Source organism: Spermophilus citellus (genome assembly GCF_964194105.1).
Source record: "Spermophilus citellus genome assembly, contig: SCAFFOLD_142, whole genome shotgun sequence".
NCBI classification, from domain to species: domain Eukaryota; kingdom Metazoa; phylum Chordata; class Mammalia; order Rodentia; family Sciuridae; genus Spermophilus; species Spermophilus citellus.
This window is the reverse complement of record NW_027672820.1, coordinates 873,651-892,284: the sequence shown is the minus strand read 5'-3', so window position 1 is coordinate 892,284 and position 18,634 is coordinate 873,651. Positions and strand designations below refer to the sequence as shown.

At 32.9% G+C, this 18,634-nt stretch overlaps 1 pseudogene across 1 annotated transcript in view; it reads left to right on the top strand.

The window, feature by feature from the left end:
- The first annotated feature begins 674 nt into the window (after nt 1–674).
- Nucleotides 675–18,634, top strand: part of LOC308640550 (E3 ubiquitin-protein ligase SHPRH-like) — a 35,928-nt pseudogene continuing 17,968 nt past the window's right edge. Inside the window, exons 1-11 of the transcript XR_014024366.1 lie at nt 675–800; nt 2,799–3,017; nt 5,373–5,451; nt 6,363–6,513; nt 7,184–7,292; nt 7,911–8,167; nt 9,470–10,126; nt 11,446–11,697; nt 12,504–12,582; nt 17,559–17,722; nt 17,825–18,081. The product of XR_014024366.1 is annotated as an E3 ubiquitin-protein ligase SHPRH-like (transcript). The remainder of the gene's footprint in view (nt 801–2,798; nt 3,018–5,372; nt 5,452–6,362; nt 6,514–7,183; nt 7,293–7,910; nt 8,168–9,469; nt 10,127–11,445; nt 11,698–12,503; nt 12,583–17,558; nt 17,723–17,824; nt 18,082–18,634) is intronic.

Below are 18,634 nucleotides of genomic sequence, written 5' to 3'. Positions count from 1 at the left end.
CACGTGCAGAATCCTCTCTTGCTGATTGCATCATTCTGGGTGACAGCCCACAGGAAGAAGTGGTTTACAGAGATTTGTTAATATTCTGTTCAGAGTTTATTTAATCCATTAGTGGGCTTTAAGAAACCCCCCCTCCCAGAATCAATTTTTATTTTGATTTTTGCTTTGGTCATTTGTAGTACATTTACATTTTGGTTCACCACCCCCACCTGCCCATATTAGATACATTTTAGTGTTTGATCCAGTAATAAGGATTTCTAAACCTAACTTCATAAGAATTCTAGCATGTGTGTTAGAACCTTCTAAGGAAGTCTGCGTTTTTAATAAACTTTGGTGATTATTCTGATGCTCATCAAGTAAAGGAATTAATGACTTGGCAGGTAGAATTGGATGTTCTCATCACATTCTCCCAGGTTTGGTTTATGTTAAGGAAGTATTTTTTTCTTAAAAGCTAGACTGGTGTATCTAGCATAATAGACACTTGCATTATTGAAAATGAAAATATCCAGAGGAGATCTGGTAGGTATTTAACTAGTACTTGTGTGGGGCAAATACTGTGAATACCTTTAAAAGTGATGAAACTAAAAAAAGGGTTTTTTTTTTTCTTATGTCCTCATAAAGAATGGTATATTCCAAGTAAAACTATTTTTTTGTTAACAATTCTGTGTAGGTTGGAATTTATATTCTGGAAGCTGGCCTAGCAAAATTAGACTTTTTGAGTGATGCAAATTCAAGAATGAAAAAGTTTAATCAACTCATGAAGAGAGTGATGGAAAAGTTATACAATTTTATTATTCCAGGTAATTTTTAAAGTAAATTTTATAGTGCTTTTGAATTGTGGATTTTTCTTTCAGCTCCTATACATTACAACCAGAAAATCAGGTAATGAAAATGATTTTAAAAATTTATATGACCTACATAAAACACTGTGTGGCAAAATTTTACTTATTTGAAATGCCCTTGCTGATATAATTTATTTTACTGTGTTTGCCAAAATAATATGCAAGTGGAAAGGTAGTCTAAATGGATCTGAGGTAGTTGGATTTTTTGTTTTCTTGTGCAAAATTTTATCACAGCCAGAGATTCTTGGCCAGCCTTTGTTCCACCTCTCCTTTGCAGTTATCAAGAGCTTGGTTCCCATAAAGACCAGATGACTTCACTCTGTTTCTTGGCAGAACATTGTATCCTTGGTCAGAATTGCAGTTTCAGAATTATCTGCCATTGGTGGCCAAGGGAGAGTGTGGATGATTTGGTGCATCCAACAGCACTACTGCAAAACCGCTCAAATTTCTCTTTGAAGAATTGGTAGGGCAACATTATTTCAGTTGGAAATTTTAGAACATTTAGAACATACTGGAGTATTCTAGAAATCAGTTTCTAAGCTTAGTCAATGAGTTGATTCTATAGCATATTATTTTATAATTCTGCTACTAGTAAATTATTTTGCAAGTTAGAGATTTAGTGGGGAAAAAATCTCTGGTTTCAGAATTAACAGGAATTTTTTCAAGTACATGTAGATTCTTTAAAGTTACGATAAAAATCTATAATTCTTATAAAAATAATGGATTTTGAATTTTTGGAAACATGGTTTCTAAGGAACAGTTCAAATTTAGATATTAGTACTAGATTGTAGAACTACCTAATTATACAATAATTGAAAATCCTATACAGTGTGTTCTTTTTACTGAAAACAAAAGTGAGCTGTATATTTTTGGTATAATCTTTTCGTTCTAGAGCATATTAGGTATGTCCTATGAATTATATAGACCTCTTTGAAACCAATTCATACATAAACGGTTCACTTCACCTTGAAAGAATGATATTTTTGATAAGGAATCAGCTGAAAGAAGTTATAAATTTATCAACAGAGTTTTTATCGAATTATTCATGTTAGAGTAAGCACAAGTCTTCTTGAATAGGACAGTTGTGCCAACTGAGTGAATCAAATGAATCAGATATTCCTCCCAAATTGACATTTAAGCACTTGTTTCCTAATTTGCAACTGCTTCTACCAAAAGCTTGTCCTTTTTTAGCATGAGGAATAGAATGGGAACTCTTGTCTTAACTTAATATACATAGAAAAATTAATATTTACATATGGAAACATATATATATATATACATATATTTTTTTTTTTTTTAAACAATAATGGAGATTGGATTCAGGGTTGTCCACCACTGAGCTACATCCCCAGTTCTTTGATTTATTTTTTATTTTAAGACAGGGTCTTTTTAAATTTTCTAGACTGGCCTCAAACTTGTGACCACTTGCCTTAGCCTCCCAAGTCCTTGGGTTACAGGTGTGAGGCCCCGTGCCTGGCCTGTCACATTCTCTTCCCCACTACTTCCCACCAATCCAGTTCAAATCTGAAATGATGTTAAAGTGAAATAAGTTATCATTTTGTAAACTTCAGAAGATATTCACAATCAGTTCCTGAGGTGGTTATTACATACCCAAAATGGGCCAATATGTTAGCTTGTCTGAAGAGTTATTAAAACAAGACCACCTTTTTTCCTCAGTGGTGAACGGACAGATACACATAAATATTGCGATATACTGTTATATCCAAAATCTTGTGTGGGCAGAGGACTTTAATTCCAGCCAGAGGAAACAAAAGAAAGTGCCATGGGAAAAGTAGATAGATTTTTGATGAATGAAGAATTAATAGGGATTTCCAGTTGTAAAAGACACTGAACAAGACCTGAATTGAGTGAGTGCATAGTATATTTTTAGAATAAAAATTGTGTTTGGTTATAAAGGTAAATCAAGTTGTGACTACATTGTTTTTGAATACACAGATGTGTTAGAAGAAGATGATGAAGATTCAGAGAGTGAGCCAGAGGGACAGGACATCGATGAGCTCTATCACTTTGTGAAGCAAGGACATCAGCAAGAAGCACTGTCTGTACAAGTGGATGTCCAGCATCCTGCATTAATCCCTGTATTGAGACCCTACCAGAGAGAGGCTGTCAACTGGATGCTACAACAAGAGCATTTCAGAAGCACTCCTACTGGTGGCAAGTATAAGATGCTTAACAAAAGGCACCTTGGTTAGAGGGATTGGTGGGGGTTGGCAGTAATCATTAAGCAAAGAACATTGAAAAGATAGGATAGAATGGGTATTATTATGAACAAAATAATTTCTTAAGAAATCCTTCAAAAATGAAATCTGCAAAAGTTAATTTGTGGCTTTCCTCATTCAGGAAAGTTTGGGAAGTTTTTTCTTCCCAAAATGAACACAATCTTGATTGGAATTTTTAAAAACCAAGAAATTTATTTAAATGATTTATCAACTAATAATTGCTTCTAAAATCTGATTAGATGAGAATTTTGCTATTCGTCTACAGGAAACTTCATAATTTGATGTTAAATATTAGGACAGAAAACAAATTTGTAGATGTGAGAGATACATCTCTAATTTTCTTAGATTTGCATTTTATTCTTTGCCCCACAAAATAAAGAAAGAAATAAAATTTCACCTATTAAGTATTTTCATGAAAGTAATAGGTTTATGGGAGACACACACTTTATCACTACCTCAAGATCAGATTTTTACTTGATTATAGGAAGTGTATTAACTATTTAGAATTCTTCCTATATATATTTATTTTACTTAATGTCAAACAGCTGTCATTTCTTCCAGTGTTTAAATTTATACTTTTTAACAAACTTCATTTTTTTTTAACTTTTCATTTTGAACAACAAATAGCAATTCATTCCCACTACTCTGGTCCCATTCTCTTGTCCTCTACGTCCCACCCACCCAGTTCAAATCTGAAAAAAAATAACATCTGACATCGGAATTGGTTTCTGTTAAGATTCCTAATATGTGGGTTTTGTCTCATCATTGTTTTTTTTTTCTTTTAATTATTTGTTGAAGAAATTATAGTTCTATAAAGTTTCCCACGTACCATATTACTTTTTCTCTAAAATAAAATATTTTTTCTTTAATTAGTTTTATTAAGGTATAACTTTTATACATTAAATTGTACTGATCTTAAGGGCATAGTTTGATGAGTTTTAATAAATCTATACATCTGTATAGCCAGCAACCCAATTAAAATAAAGAACTAAAGGGTCCCCAAAGTAGCCACAAGCCACAAATGGCTCTTGAGAGTTGAAATATGATTGTTCAGATTGAGATGTACTGAGTTTAAATTCATACCAGATTTCAAATAGGAAGAATGTAAAATATCTTAATTTTAATATTGATTATGTTAAAACATTTTTTTAGTTATATTGGGGTAAATAAAATATGCTGTTAAAACTATTCCACCTGTTGCTTCTTTTTATTTATTAATAAAATTACAAATTAAAAATTACATGTGCAGTTCCCATTGTACCTCTATCAGACAGTCCCGATATAAAGTATTGCCATCATTCTGGAAAGTTTTCTCAAACCTCAGTTATTTTTCCTACTTCAACCCCATCAGGAGGCAACCACTGTGACCACAGTTCTGCTTATTTTTGAAACAATGAATGAAATTATAATAAACATAAATTTTGGGGAGAAATACGCTTCTTTTGACATAATGTTGAGATATATCCATCCTGTGTGAATCAATAATTCATTCTTTTTTACCATAGACCACATTTTGTTGATTAAATCCATGTGTACTATTTAGCAGCTCTTCTGTCACTTATTCTCATTAAAACTTTTCATCTTTTAATCTTTTCATTGTATAAACACTTGTTCATCTGTGTTCCTACTTCATCTGTTAATCCCTTAGGAATGCAAGAAAAGATTGCTTGAATTTTACTAATAGGTAGAGGCACACTCCCTCCTTGAAAGTTGGCTTTAACAAGTTAAAATATTAAGAAGAAAGATGGTGGAATATTCTGATGAAAACAAACTTGAGTACTTTTATGTATTATAGTTTTAGATATTTTTTACTTAAATGATCCTTTTATGACTCTCTGACCCACGTAAGAGGTCAGGTAGGATTCAGATAAATGTACTAGTGTACTAGCATATGTCTGCTGAGTTATTTTAAAACAATGGAACTTCTTTAATGATTTATACAAGATAAGGAATTGGTTATATACAAGATAGGAATTGGTTATATACATTAGGTTTTTTTTCTGTTAACCTTGTGTAATGTGCTACAGTTAACTTTTTCATTTTATTACTTGCTTATATGGATTTATGCTCAAAACAAAAAAATTAAAGAATACTATTAGAAAAAAAGGCTTGGAGGGATCCTTAGTTTTTCACCCATGTATTAATTAAGTAGTTTTTCCTGATTGAGATTTCTCACCATGGGTCTCCAAAATGAGTATCCTAGGGTATCTGGACTTCTTACTAACAGAAAGAGAAACAGATTCATTCTTATGATTATTTATTTATTTATTTATTTATTTATTTATTTTAGATAGTTCCCTGCACTACTTATGGCGAGAGATTGTTACATCTGATGGTTTGAAACTCTTCTATAATCCCTACACAGGCTGGTAAGGCAAAATTTTATTTGTGTGCTTGATTTAAAAATAAATGTAAAACTAGCTTGGCATGGTGGCACACACCTGTAATCCCTGTGGCTCAGGAGCCTGAAGCAGGAAGATTGCAAGTTCAAAGACAGCTTCAGCAAAAGTGAGGTGCTAAACATCTCAGTGAGACACTTTTTCTAAATAAAATACAAAATATGCCCAGGATATGGCGCAGTGGCCAAGTGCCCCTGAGTTCAATCCATGGTACCTCCAAAAAATGAAAATAAAAATAATTAAATGTAAAACTATATGAAATAGTAACATATGTTCTCAGTTTTGGCAGTACCCAAAAGGTCTTATTAGACATTTTTATAGATAGGATATATGTAGAATAAATAGTACTTGTCATTTTTCAGTAAATGAATACAACATAATAGACATAAGGAACTTAGTTATCAAGATTTAAAGAGATATTTTTATTTTAATAAAAGTTATTTTGTTTACTATGGGCCAGTTTTTAGATTTGTCATGAGATATATCGATTTATAAGAGTTTTAGGAATCATTAACATAATTAGTCAGTAGATATTGCCCTTTATTTTTATTCACAGATTCATAAGGGTCACAAAAGGACATGTTTTCCTTTTAATTATAAAAGAAAAAATGATGAGTATTTACCAATACCACTTTTGTTTCTGTGAACTTATTTGTTAGCCCAGGCAGTTTTTATTACTATTATTATTTTTATTTATTTATTTACAGTTCTTACATTTATGATCTATGAATTTGAATTGTTACATGCTCAAATACACCTTCAATAAACTTAGGCTTTTATGCATCTCGCAGTTCTCATTAGGAACATTAATTAGGAAAGTGTAATTTTATATACATTACTATGATATATTTTGCTTGATTTTTTTTTTTTTTTCTCTTTAGCATCATCCATGAGTACCCACATTCTGGGCCACAGTTGCTTGGTGGAATCTTAGCAGATGAGATGGGTCTTGGAAAGACAGTGGAGGTTTTGGCTCTTATTCTGACGCATACTAGACAAGATGTCAAACAAGATGCTCTCACTCTTCCTGAGGTAGGAGGAGTACTGTAGTGCTTTGGAAAGTGAGGGACATATGTTCTCAAAAGGCATCATTTGTTGAACATATGCTTGGCACTCAAATCAACACTTTCTGTTCGCTCTGTGGCTAATGATTTATATTAGTGGTTAGTTAACTTCAAGTGGGCACAGAGAATGGGATGTTTGTGACCTGGCAGGGTTTTCTCAAGTGATGTTGGCCAACTAGGAAGAGGATATGTGATCACTTACCAAGCATCCAAGCAGTTGGCAAGGAAACTACTACTGACTCCTTAAATATTTTGTTACTACTACAAAGATCCACATTAACATTAAATATCTTAAAATTGCTATTTTAAAAAGTTAATCAAATCTCAGATATGTAAATTTTAGATTTTAATAATTAGAACTTTGTTAAAAGATATGGGTAGCTTAGTAAATAGATTGTTAGATGAAATAAACTCTTAAGTCCTTGTCCCGAAATATGTACATATTTTTAAAAATAATGGCTAATTGTAGGTTCTGAAATAAAAAATAAGGTTTATATGTATGAATAGTGTATTTAGCCCTTTCTTTTATAATTATTTTCAGCTGTTTTGCATTTTCATAATGGAAGGAGTATTAATTTTAATAAACACTTCAGAATACTGGAAGCAAATATGTGACTACTGAATGTTGTTTGTATCAGGGAAAAGTGGTGAATTATTTCATCCCATCACATTGTTTTGGAGGAAAAGTAAAAACCATGGAAACCCAGAATATGGAATTTGAACCAAAAGAAAAAGTTCATTGCCCCCGTAAGTATGATATTTCTTAAAATGCCTTCTTAAAGTGATTTTCATAATAGTTCTTAGAGATATCTTGTAATTGTTATGAATAATTGTTTCTATAGTTGTTTATACATTGTATAAATGGGCTTAATTACAAGTCAGTATCTTAAGAAAAAAACTTAAAATATTAATTTGTTCGACTTGATCCAGGTAGTTCTTGCTTAGTCTCTTTTGCTTAAATTTCTTTAGCATACAATTTGAACCCAGCTTTGTTTATTCACAAGGATAGCTATATTAGGTTCTTGTTAGCAAATGAGTGTTTCCCTAACTAATGATAGCATATACTAAGTAATTATGAGAAAGTCAACACTTTCTGTTCTTTTATAATTTTGAATTGATTATTGTATTTTAAGACTAATAAATTAACCTTAGTAATTCTTCCCTACATTATTTCTGTTGCAGTGATTTTTTTCTTAGTATATTGAGATAAATTTTTTATTATATATTCTTCAGAGTATTACTGTATAGTAATAAATCTTTGATTTATATTTTTCTTAACACAGTCCTTAATGTAGCTGAACTGAGTTTTATTTCCCATTTCACTTTATTTATTTTGACTGAGTTAGGATATTCTTTTGCATTTAGCTACGCGGGTAATGATCCTGGCAGCTGTGAAAGAAATGAATGGGAAAAAAGGAGTTTCAATCCTTTCCATCTACAAGTATGTCAGTTCTATATATAGATATGATGTTCAGCGAAACAGAAGTCTTCTGAAACGGATGCTGAAGTGTTTAATTTTTGAAGGTCTTGTGAAACAGATTAAAGGCCATGGTTTCTCTGGGACTTTTACATTGGGAAAGAATTACAAGGAAGAGGACATATGTGATAAAACAAAAAAACAGGTACCAGAGCATTTATTAAATACATATATGTCTGTGTGATGTCTTATAGAATAAGTTGACAAATCTCATCTTGACAATGACAAAGAAGCTCTCATAGTCTAAAGATTAAAAAAAAAAGCTAGTTAAAAAAAGTAGAAACTTGGTTTTGGTTATCATTAAATCTAGAGGAGAATTCTTAGCACATCGCAAGTACTCAAGTAGATGTGAATTATAAAATTGTTGATTAAACATAATACAGAGTTTTGGATCATTTCTCTCTTCTCATCATGCTGCTGTCATTGGTTAAAATGTTTGTGCATACTTTAAAAAATACTTATGATACCTAAAATTAACATATTACATTGTATACATTTCAAATCTTTTATATGAAATTCTCATTTCCACGTTATCATCTTATAATTTTTGCATTTGGTTATAAAGTTGATTTCATTGATCCAACAATTTCAATGTGATTTTAGGAAAACAGAGTATTTGCCAACAAATGAGTGAAAGACTAATGATAACAAGTCAAAATAAGCCATCGGCTTGGTTACTATAAAAGAAAAAGTAGGAAAAAAATTTGTTTCCTACAGTAGATAGTGTATAGTGTTATCCCCAAGTGGTATAGAAGACTGGAGTTAACTGCTTTTATCAGTCCTGCTGCCACCAGAAAAAAGAAAAAAAAAAGTCCTCTAGTTAATACCATTGATTCTGTGTTAAGTATCCTAACTCCTCTTTGATCTTAGCTTCCTCCAAGCAGTGTCAGAACTATCTTGTCACCTACCTGTTTGTCACACTCCCCCTACCATGTATTATACACCCTTATAAGGCATTGCTATTGCATCATTTTTTTTTTTTTACTATCCTGAGACCTGTTAAGACCAGGGACCAAATAATTGCAAGATGACACAGGCAGAAAATGGAAAGGTAGAAGGAATTTATTTTTTAATTTTAGTGTTTAGTAGATTAACTTACTTTTTTTAGAACTTGGTTCTTTTGTAATTGCCTGAGTTTGGATATGTACATTTTATCGACTTAAATATACACATATTATAAGAGATTAATATCAAAAAGTCATAGCTCTCTTTATTCTTCTGATCTTTATTCCTTGCAAATTGTACTGTACAGGAGTAGATCCTCCTCCTTGGTTCCCTGCAGACTACTGAAAAGTAGATTAGTAGCCATTTATCAGGAATGATTTCTCCTCAGGAAAAAAGACTAGCCACTGAATTTTTTTGTAAAGAATGTACATGAAGTTGTGAGTTTAATTTCAAAAATATAGCTGTGTTCAAATAAGATAATTAAATTATATTTTATTCACAGACAGTAGGAAGTCCAAGGAAACTTCAGAAAGAATCCAGGAAATCAGGAAATAAGGACACAGATTCTGAATATTTGCCATCTAACACCTCTGATGATGATGATGATCCTTACTATTTTTATTATAAAACCAGGAAAAATTGTACCAAATTGAGGAAAAAGCCTATTCCATCAAAAAAAGAAAAAAGTCAGCTTAACGTCAATCCTGATTCACAAAGTCACCGTCCAGCCTCTAGTGAATCTGGAATTACTGATATTACTATGTCTGAAAGTACATGTGTATCCGAAGTCAAGCAAGAACAAGAAACAGAGGACCATGCTCAATCTCTGAACCTTACTGATAATGAGATGCCACATTCTAATATTGTGATTCCCTATAATACCTCTGATTATCGCTTTGAGTGCATCTGTGGTGAACTTGATGAGGTAGACCGTAAACCTCGTGTGCAGTGCCTGAAATGCCACCTGTGGCAACATGCAAAATGTGTGAATTATGAAGAGAAGAATGTAAAGTTTAAGCCGTTTTACTGCCCCCACTGCCTTGTTGCAATGGATCCAGTATCAACAAGGGCAACTCTGATCATTTCTCCAAGTTCCATCTGTCACCAGTGGGTGGAAGAGATAAACCGGCATGTGAGGTCATCATCTCTTCGAGTCTTGGTGAGGCAGTGTGGGCTAAAGAGGGATAGAAAGATGTAAACTTTTGTTCTTTGTAACAGTTTTTGTAATCTTTTTTTTTTAATTTATCCCTGAAATTAACTTATTGGTATATAATAGTGATATTAAATCAAAGCTTTAAAAGGAAACTGAAAATAAAATATAGAACAGGGGACTATCTTTCTGACCTAAGAATCTCCAGAGTCAGAAGCACTTTGAGAATGAAAATGTGAAAGCTTTTTAAAATTTTTTTGACCATATAAATGAAAAAGAGTTGGTTTAAGCATTTATACTTTCAGAGAGAAATACAACCCAGAGGCAGCATTATGTAATTGCAGCTATCTGTCTGATCTGTGACTTTTTAGCTCTGGAATCATTCTCTGAAGATTTTTTTACCTATGCAGAAAATATTTATTGAGCATCTATTATATGTCAAAAATTGTACTAAGTTCTGAAATGGTATGTCACAGACCTGATATGAAGATTAAATGATATGATAAAGTACAGACAAATAGTAAATAGTCATTTTGTTTATTAACAATAAGTACTCTTCTCTACCTTTGTTCTTTCCATGCAAATATTGTAGCTTTTTTATATTTCAGTCAGTATCTAGGCATAGAAGAAAATACAGTAATAAAGAAAGCACAGTTTTTGCCATTGAGAAGCTCTGTTCTGTGTGGATAGGGAAAACTTTGGATTGAGTCTTACCTCTTTTAGTTTTGAGTAAACCACTTAATGTTTCTATGTGTGGCATGGGAGTAAGAACAACAACTAATGGAATTGTTATTGAAGTTTGAAGATAATGCTTAGCATAGTGTCTGAAACATTAAAGGCATTTTGTAAATAATAGCTCTTACTTTTTCATACCATTATGTTCTCACACAGCTCTTGTTTCCTGCTACCTACCTATCATGTTATTCCTTTTTCTTTTTCCACCTGCAAGAACTCCTAAATATTCTTCAAAGTATACCTCAAATTTTAATTTCTCTGACTTTAACTTCTCAGCCACAGAATAGTTATGTAGTATATATTATATTATATTTTAATATATATTATATAATATTATATAATAGAATAGCCACAGAATAGCACTGTGATGCTAACCCATTTACTTTTGTTATAGGTCCTTTTACATTGCTCATGTTATTTGTCTTCCACTACACTGAAATGTGTCCTTCTTTAGACAGGTATTCAAATCTGTCTCATAGCATGTATGATCTTTGGCAAATAGAAAGGGCTTGGTAAGGATATGAATAAATGAACATTTCATTTGTCTTCAAGTTTTTCTGCAATAACTGTGTTGGTGTTGATTGTTTCTTTAGGTATATCAAGGAGTGAAGAAACATGGCTTTTTACAACCTCATTTTTTGGCAGAGCAGGATATAGTTATCATTACCTATGATGTTCTTCGTTCAGAACTAAACTATGTTGATATCCCACATAGCAATAGTGAGGATGGGCGTCGCCTACGGAACCAGAAGCGCTATTTGGCCATTCCCAGCCCCCTAGTAGCTGTGGAGTGGTGGAGGATTTGTCTTGATGAAGCCCAGATGGTTGAATGTCCTGCAGTAAAAGTAAGAGTCTGCAAAATCATTTGAGGACTGGGGAAGAAAGGGAAACGGAATTAGGTGTACTTAAAAGTTTAAATCCTAATGTATAGTTAACCCACAGTATTGATATTAGTTGAGAGTTTGCTGTTAAACATCCTACATTTCTTTTTCTTATGTGCTAGAAACCTTTGGAATTATTTTAATACTCCATGAGTCATTGCTTTATATGAAAATATTCATAAATATTTGGATAAGATGTCAATCTGATGCAAATCAACTAAACTGTATTTAAGGACTTTTTAAAGAATTTCTCCTGACAGGAAAGTCTACCATACTGGTTCTGATAAGCCAAAGTTGACTTTGGCAGTTTGGTTTCACTTGTCAAGAGATCAGATATTTACAAAAATATTCTACTTCAGAGGTCAGAGTTTTGATTCCACCTTTATCATTTATCTTTATTTTGTCTGCTCCCTTTGACCAGTCTTTAACCTGAGCTGAATTTATGTATAATGTTCCCCTACCACAGAGGTTTACATTTGGAGTGTAGTGTAAGAGATGTATTAGTCTTAAGATTTTTTATTCTCTGCATACTTAAACTACCCCTGCAGTTTAGGGTGGCACCTGGCAACCTTCCATTCAAGACAACAACTGTATTGGAAGATGACCCATTGATGACATTCAACATTGAGCATGATAATTGTTAAATAAAAGCCAGTGTGTCCCACCTGAAGTATAGCTTTACTATGTTCATGAGTAAATGTATGCCTGACTTCTGCGTTGTTCCTGTGACTTTTTTCCTTTCTTTTTCTTTCCTATTTCTCTCTCACCAGGCTGCAGAAATGGCCCAGCGTTTGAGTGGAATTAATCGGTGGTGCATCAGTGGCACTCCAGTGCAGAGAGGATTGGAGGGTAGTGTATATCACACTTTTTACATATATTTGAAAACTGTTTTTGAGGGGGAAAATATTATCATGCCTAAGTTTTGTTAAAATCTATACTTTAAGTGAATGTGTATTTAGAGTTCACTCCTAATAGCTTCAAGCATATATCTTTCAAATAGAACTTGGGTTATTTTTCTGTTTTTAAAGAAATTGCTTTATTGCAACTATTGTACTTACATTACAAATATAGATACTGGTCTGAAGTGAGTTCCATAATGGTAGGTAGAAAATAGAAAGGATCTGACCAAAAAGAAAGCAGGGATAAAAATTAATTGCATTTGGCTGCCTTGTTAAAATAGGAACCATAATGTTCATTGTCTGAATTCATAAGTAGTGAGATTAAAGTTATACTAATTGTAAAAGTTACAAAATACTAATAGCTTTATACTGCCATGGTATATTCATATACTATTATCCCCTCAACCATTCTTCTGTTTCTTCCCTTCCACACACACATTGTAATCTCACTCCTGTTTGTTCATAGAAAACCACCACATTATTGAAGTCTTTATTCAAGTTGTGAATATTTAAATTTGAAATTTTAAGTAAATGTTATTTTATATAAGAAATTTCCTAAAAAGTTATCATTAAAATGTAGTAAAAATATAAAATTTAAATATACCTAGAGTCCAGTAATATTTATTCATTTTTGTTATGGTTTAGTGTTTTGATTTTGGTCTTCCCCAAAATCTCATGTGTGAAACTATGCAAAAAGGTTTAGAGGAAATGCTGGGGTTATAAGAGCCTTAACCCAGTCAGTGGATTAATCCCAGGATGGAATTAACTGAGAGGTAATTGAAAGCAGGTAGGAGGTGGCTAAAGGAGGTGGATCATTGTGGGAGTGCCTTTGGGGTATATATTTTGTATCTGGAAAACAGAGCCTCTCTATGCTTCCCGGTCATCATGTGACCTGCTTCCCTCTGCCACAGTCTTCCACCTATGGACTTAGACCTCTGAAACAGTGAGCCCTCAAATTAACCTTTCCTCCTCTAAAGTTGTTCTTGTCAGGGCTTTTAGTCACAGCAGCAAAAAGGCTGACTAAAACAAACTTATCTTTCTGAAAATTCAGGGTTTCATATGTTGCATTTGATTTGAACTGTATAACTTTTTATTGTGCTAAAAAAACTTCTATTACTATGACCTGGAAAAAAAAGTGGGTTTTTTTTTTAGTATTTTGAATTTTATTGAGGTATAAATGACATAATAAAACTGCTTAAAATGTAAAATTTGGAAAGTTTTTGCTTACGTACATACCCATGACTCTCTTATTTCCACAATAAAATAATTATACCCAAAATATCCTCATGACCCAAGTCACCTAAAAAAAAGCAGCTTTTTTGAAACTTTCTGGAATTTTGCTTGTCTTTCCTCTTTGCTTTCATACTCTATAGCTTCTTTAACTTGATATATTCTAAAAATCGTATTTTTTTTTTTAGTCGTTATATTGAGATTGTTAGTTTGCCCGTGACTTACTATGTTATATCAGAGAGAGAGGAATAGAAAATTCTGCTCAACAGAACATAAACCCCAAAGACACATCCCTAGGAATCCACCTCCTCCAACCACTTCCTGCTTAGAGTAGTATTTGCACACTGATTGGGTTAAGGCTCTCTTAACCCAGTCATTCCACCTCTAAACCCTTTTGCATTGACTCACACATGAGCTTTTGGGGGACACCTTACATCTAATCATAACAAATGTCTTCAGATGTTGCCACGTATCCCTTGGGGAGCAAAATTGCACCCTTTCACGTCTGCCTCAGTTGAAAACCTAAACTCATAGAGATAAATTATACTTAATGATCTATTAATTAGCAATAACTAAGAAATCTTAACAAATCTCAAATTGGCCACATATTGAACAAGGAAATGAAGGTAAAGTGTTTTCATTCCATAATTTGCCAGGCCTTTACTGTGTGGCTGATAGCCAGCTGAAATACTGTCAATCTACTTGCAAAGTCAAGTAGGCAAGAAAACTGCCTACACTTCAAAGCTTGGGAATATCTAAACCTAGGTTCACATCATGACTTATTAATTATATGTTTATAAACAAATTGATTAAACAGTCAAATCTTTATTGTCCTCATTTGTAAAATAATGTGTTTTCCATACAAATTATAATAAAGAATATAAAGCACTTAGTACGCAGTACCTGGCAGATGTTAAATATTCAGTGAATGATAGCTACTTCCACTTTTGCTTTTGTTTTTATTTTTGACTTATGTAGTCATTTATTTATTTTAGTTTCTTTGAAACTGTTGACTTTTGAATAAGTTCTTTGTAGTGCATTTATCATTTCATTTAGTTTCTGTGACGTATCATGGTGAACATAAACAGGCAAAGTCTCCCATATTATTGAGCTTATACTTTAGATGGGAAGATATGTTTATTAAATACTTACACAAAAATTAAACTGTAATCAAGATAACTTTCACCAATGAGAAAATTACAAAATTCTAACTAACACAGGTTTTATAAAGAAGATATCACGTGCTAAGGATGCAGAAGGGAGTAACAACTGATCTGAGATCCAAAACATAAGCTAGGTTTAGAGGCAAAGGAAGAATTCTCTGTTGTAGAGGAACAGGAAGAAAAAATATGTGAAGATCATAAGGTAGCAGGAGACCAAAAGAGGATCAATGTGGCTAGAATACAAACAGGGGGAAACATGTATTAAGATGCTGAGTAGGTGGGTATAGATGGAATGGTAGAAAACTTTGTAAGCCATAATAAAGAACTTTACTCATTTATTTTTCTTAAGAAAAGGAGGAGCTATTGAAAGAATTCAACACAGTGGTTTAGGGACTTTTGTGGCTAGTTTGTATTTCAAAAGAACACTAGTTGCAATGTGGAGAATGGTTTAGAAGACTGGCAGAATGAATATTAGGATGTCAGTTGATTGGCTATAATAAATAACCTAGACAAGTTATGCTAGCACTTTGGATTTAGACTAGGGTTGTTCTTAAGAAATAATGAGCAGTAGATAAGGAAAAAAACAAGACTTGATGATAGATAAGGAGATGCTGAGATTTCTGATGTGTAAATCCACAGATGGAGACAATATTTACTTCTGAATAATACTAGAAGAAAGGCATATTTGGGTAATAGATTGCAAATTTGATCGTGGCAAGTAGAATCCGAGACACTTTTTTAGACCACAAAGAAGGAGTAGCAACATCTCTAGCAATTAGAAAAATGTAAACCAAAACTACTCTAAGATTTCATCTCGTTTCAGTCAGAATGGCAGCTATTAAGAATACAAACAGCAATAAGTGTTGGTAAGGATGTGGGGAGAAAAGCACACTCATATATTGCTGGTGGGACTGCAAATTGGTACAACCAATATGGAAAGCAGTATGGTGATTCCTTGGAAAATTTGAAATGGAACCACAGTTTGACCCAGCTATCCTACTCCTCGGTCTATACCCAAAGGACTCAAAAATAATATACAGTAGTAATGCAGCCACATCAACGTTTATAGCAGCACAATTCACAATAGCTAAATTGTGGAACCAACCCAGAGCCCTTCAGTAGATGAATGGGTAAATAAACTATGGTATATATACACAATGGAATATTACTCAGCATTAAAAAAGAATAAAATCATGGCATTTGCAGCTAAATGGATGGAGTTGGAGGATATAATGCTAAGTGAAGTTAGCCAATCCCAAAAAACCAAATGCCGAATGTTTTCTATGATAGGAGGATGCTGATCCATAATGGGTATGGTGGGGGTGCATGGGAGGAATGGAGGAACTTTAGATAGGGAAAAGGGGGGGAAGGAGGGAAAGGGAGGTTGAACGGAGGTAGGAAAGACGGAGGTAGGAAAGACGGTGGAATGAGATGGACATCATTACCCCCAAGTACATGTGTGAAGACATGAATGGTGTGACTCTACTTTGTGTACAACCAGAGCCATGAAAAATTGTACTCTATATGTGTAGTCTGAATTGAAATGCATTCTGCTGTCATATATAACAAATTAGAATAAATAAGTAAAAAAGAAGGAGTAGCACATGGGTAATGGGATTGATTTGAGCTAAAATATAAATCTAGATTTCTGCATATAGACAGGTGATATATCAATTCTTTCAGATGTTACTCATTCCCAAAAACCATGAAAGTAACTTGATTCAACTTAAATATTTGTTGTTTATCTTCAAAAAGATATTATAGGAAGGGTTATAGCATTTTTTTTAAAGATAATTTTAATGTCCTTTGAAGAGAGTACATGCTCCTTGTTAAAAATATATGTATGTGCATGTATACATATATATGTGTGTATATATGTATCTATCTATCCATATTTATAAAACAGAACAGAAGCATAAAGCAAATTACACTCACTCATACTCTTCATTTGAAGACAAAACCACCTTTAGTATTTTCTATATAAATATTTTTATATTTGCACTCATTGATTGCATAATTTTTGTTAGTTCCCCTGCCACACACCTGATATTTTATCCTAAGCAGTTTTTATATGTTAAAATATTCATCACAAATAGATAAGTGGAAAACTGCTTATTAGGATATATTAAGTAGGGGAAAATACAATACAATATTGAATGTGCCCAGTCAGGAGATATATAAGAATGACCATGCACTAAAGCTCAGAATGGAAGGCTTGCTAGATCAGAAAAGAACAATAGTTGTTTTATGAGGGTACTATGGTTTATTTATTTTTCTTTATTTAACATTTTTATTCTATAGATGTTGCTATGAATTACTGAGTAAGTCTCATCTATATTTTTATTATAGTCTTAGGCTTTTCTCTGAGATTAGGAGGAATTTTAGATAAGAGTATTCTCTATGTCACCTATGTGTTTTAATTCATAGAAAATACTTTGAGCTTTGTAATGTCTATGAGAGTACTTATTTAAAATAGTAACAAAAAAGTATTTAAAAGTTATTCTTAGTGTGATTTTGGCTTTTTTCTTTTTAGATCTTTTTGGTTTAGTGGTCTTTCTTGGTATTGAACCTTACTGTGTCAAACACTGGTGGGTTCACCTCCTCTATCGTCCTTACTGCAAGAAGAATCCTCAGCTCCTCTACAGCTTTATTGCCAAGATACTGTGGAGGTCTGCAAAGAAAGATGTGATTGACCAAGTATGTTTTCATCAGTTAAGGGTATTAGTTAAACAAAAATGGAGTTGGGATGAAAAGTTTAATTTTCAGGTAAAGTCTTTTTATTTTAACTCCTCATTACAGATCCAGATACCACCTCAGACCGAAGAAATACACTGTCTCCACTTTTCTCCAGTGGAAAGACATTTCTACCACCGTCAGCATGAAGTGTGCTGCCAGGATGCCTTGGTAAAACTCAGGAAGATTTCCGACTGGGCCCTAAAGCTCAGCAGCCTGGACAGAAGGACTGTCACCTCCATTCTGTATCCATTGCTGAGGCTCAGACAGGCCTGCTGCCATCCACAGGCTGTTCGTGGAGAGTTCTTGCCACTGCAAAAAAGGTTTTATTATCAATTTCCTTATCCTGTGGTTTATGAGATTGTAAAACAGACAATATTTAAGCAGTTACCACAGTTTTATTCAGGGACTTAAAATTGAGTTGTCAAGTTATTTTTAGTCATATAGTGGTTTTTCTCTGTATGAAGTCTTATTTTTGAATGAGAATCTAATAAAAATGATTTTATGTTTTTTAAAATTTATTTTAGAATTAGGACCATTGTTGGGATTTTTTTAGTTGTTGTTGTTTTTTTAATTGGAGTTCTTTTGGCAGTACTCCAGATTTAAAAGGCTTTTGTTTTAATTGTATTTCTTAGTTTCCCCACATCAGGGAATTACACTGCCATTGAATAGTTTCTTTATAATTGTGCTAGCTCTTTGATTTTTTTTCCTTCCAAAATCATTAAGGAATTTCTGTCCATAATACTCTGTCACCCCAGCAATATTTTTGCAAATCAGACTGTACTTCAGAAATGGCCTATTTTTAGCACTGGCATAAAGAGGATGAGATTTTGTTCTTGCCTTTAAGTAAATTATAGACAAATAGGGAAAGTATCA